A 3,429-nucleotide genomic window follows, 5' to 3' on the forward strand; every position below is an offset into this window, starting at 1 on the left:
TGTGACTCAATAGTGTTCTAGCACGGATTTGTGCTCCCACGTACCGTCGAGTATATGGGGATACCCCGCTATTTTATCATCCTTTATCCACAGGAAGCCATGTCTGCCGCCTTACAAGCCATAATGCACTGAACACAGCATTCGGGAAGATTGACTGCCGTACGGGAAGTCCTTGGTTTTCATATGATTTCCAAGGTGTATATGCAGTTTTACGGATTGTCTGGTAAACCCTTTGCCTAGTTCTCCAGAGTAGTCACTTTTGATCCTTTTCAGACTCCCTAAAAGAAAAGGTCCATCTGAGCACTTATCACTTCAGGCTCATTAAACATTCGAAGGCAACTAGAGTCATCTTTTTGTCCTTTTCTTGACTCTTAAAAAATGAAAAGGTCAAGTTATGTCCTCGCGTCTTAAAATTTATTCGGGCGCAATTCACATTTACCCAGTTAGATCTTGTTTACGTTAGCTTGAGTAGGCTTCTTTTTCGATGGCAACCTTTACGGGGTTCACCAACCCAGGGATCCCCTCTGACGGAAACCCTGGTCATTTCGCTCCTTTTGGGAATGTTGGTGCTCCTTACATGGCAACGTTGTCCCTCCCAGGGTTAACTGTTGGGTTGCCTGTTTGGTTGTTCCCAACCTCTTTGGTCCCTGTCGTCTCAACTTCGGGTCAATCAGTCCCTCCACCTGAACAACATCATGTTGATTCTAAGGTGGACCTCTCCTCTTCTTCGCTTGTTTCTATGTCCTCATCTTCTACTTCGCCTGGTGAAAATCTAGATTCGAGTAACCAGGTGACTAAGAAGAAGAAGAAGAAGATGAAAGAAGAAGAAGTCTCCTAAGGGAGAGGCTAAAACTGTAGCTAGTCCCTCGAGTACACCTCCCATCGGGCCACCTTCTACTCCTCCACAAAAAGTCAAATTTCCTTGTAGATTATGCAAGGAGGACCATCTTCTTTGCGATTGTCCTGGAATTCCTAGGGTCTTAGAAGTATGGTCTCGTGATCTGGCCTGCCCCTCATCGTCCTCTGAAGTTCACGGTGATGCTACCCTATCAGCTGGAAATGGTAAGGGAAAAGGGAAGATTCGAATCCCCTGTAGACTTTGTGAAGGCAATCATCCCCTTCACCTTTGTTCGCTCATGGATAAAGCCTCTGTTGTCTTGGAAAGTCTTACAGCTCCCTCACCCCAACTCCCAGATGGTTATCAACGTCTCTCTGCAACTGCAGATCGTCCCCCTGTTGACAAAGAGATTGACTTAGATTCTTCTCTTGTCCAAGATCCTCTTCCCGAACTTGGCTGTGCCACACCCGTTCCAGACCAACCATTGGTCGGAAAGAGTGTCGACTCGAGCTCACCTCCCGTCGATCACTCTGTGTCGGAAGAGCATAATTCTCATGTTCTTCTCGTCTCCTCAGATTCTCCTGAGTACGGAAATGACTCTCCTATCCCAGCTGCTCCCGGGAGTCCTGCTTCGGTCCCTTTAGAGCAGGGGGGCAATCATACGATTCCCCCACCAAGTAGTTCAGTCGTTTCCTTCGACTGGAGTTGTTTGACCACCTCCCGCCTTCCATCCCATGTGCCTTTCTGGGTCATGGTACACGCCTATAATAGGGCAATACCTGGCACTATTTTGGATGAGGGTGCATCTGTCAGTCTTATGCCTACCACTACTTGGCAAGGTTCCCCACAGCTTGTGCCAATCGCGCCGAATCTGACGGCTTTTGATGGAGGAACTAGTCAACCATTAGAGATCCTTCCAAAGTTCCCTATTACTTTAGGAGGCAAAACTGTCTATATAGACATATCGGTTACCAAAGGTGCTTTAGATTTCAGTCTTCTCCTTGGCCGTGACTATGTATATGCCATGGGGGCCCTGGTCTCTTCACTTTTCCGTGTGGTTTGCTTTTCACACAATGGAAGAATCATGACTATAGATCAATTATCATTCGTTTGTCCCCAGGTGCCTCCTGCGTAGTCATCATCCCCTCCTGGTTTTCATCCACTAGTTGCATCTGCCCCACCACAGATCAACTACGTGGCCACTTATCCCATGCCTATATCCAGTGATGCCGCCGTCGTGCATAATGTCCTGGGGGCATTGGGCCCTAACTTCCAAGATGTTGGACTTCCATCGGGAGTGGCACTCTTGGAAGCCCTGACTTCCTATTCATTATGATGAGGCTTGGACGGAGCATAGTTCGTTTTCCTATGTCAAGCTCCTTAAAAAATGAAACTAGGCTTGGACGGAGCATAGTTCGTTTTCCTACGTCAAGCTCCTTAAAAAATGAAACTAGGCTCGGACGGAGCATAGTTCGTTTTCCTATGTCAAGCTCCTTAAAAAATGAAACTAGGTCTGGCGGAGCATAGTTCGTTTTTCCTATGTCAAGTTCCTTAAAAAATGAAACTAGGTCTGGCAGAGCATAGTTCGTTTTCCTATGTCAAGCTCCTTAAAAAATGAAATTAGGTCTGGCGGAGCATAGTTCGTTTTCCTATGTCAAGCTCCTTAAAAAATGAAACTAGGTCAGTCGGAGCATAGTTCATTTTGCCGTGTCAAGCTCCTTAAAAAATGAAACTAGGTGTCCGAGGATAGTTTTGATCTTGTGGCGACCTCGTTAAAAAATGAAACAAGGGTTATGAGGATAGTTCTTTTACTGCGTCAACCTCATTAAAAAATGAAGCAACTCCCTTTCCAAATCGAGTCTTTTGATTAAGATCTCGTAAAATACAATTCGAGTCTTTCCTAGATCTCGAGAGTGAACCTTCATTCCATCCACTTTTTTGAATGCAATGAAGCTTGGGGGGCATGTACCTCGATTTGCTTTATTATGCTGGGGGCATGCGAACTGATAACAAGCATAGTTTTTCATTTCAAGCTTGTGTAAACATGAAACCGAATCTAATCAGATTTCTCCATGGTTCAATCTTGTAAAAATGAACCCATACCTGATTTACATCTCATGATTGCCTTTTATCTGCTAAATTCTGTTAGATGAGCTTGGTTGTTTCATTCCATCTCCACCATCTCTTTAGCTGATCATATGCTTTCACTTGGTTGTTTATCCTTTCCTGAGGAACCGCAACGATGAGTGGTTTTATTAGCCAGCCTCTTGACCATTATATGTTTTGAGCAGTTCCACCATTATCGGAACTAGTTGCTACCCTTTATACCACTCGTTCCTCTAGGACGAGTCTCCTTTTAAGCTCTTTTCTGACTCGTAAAAAATGAAAAGATTGCCGAGTATTTTTCCCTTTTTGACTCGTTAAAGAGAATAAAAATGGAGGTCTGCTTTCAGCTCTTTTCCGACTGTTTAAAGACGAAAAGATTGCCGAGTTATTCCTCTTGACTCGCTAAACGTAAATAAGGGGCAGTCGTCTTTAAACTCTTTTCCGACCATGTAAAAATGAAAATATCGTCGGACCCTTGTCATTTC

The sequence above is a fragment of the Pinus tabuliformis genome, chromosome 2_1, assembly GCF_031772625.1.
Source record: "Pinus tabuliformis cultivar Carrire ecotype Pingquan chromosome 2_1, CPIR1, whole genome shotgun sequence".
NCBI classification, from domain to species: Eukaryota; Viridiplantae; Streptophyta; class Pinopsida; order Pinales; family Pinaceae; genus Pinus; species Pinus tabuliformis.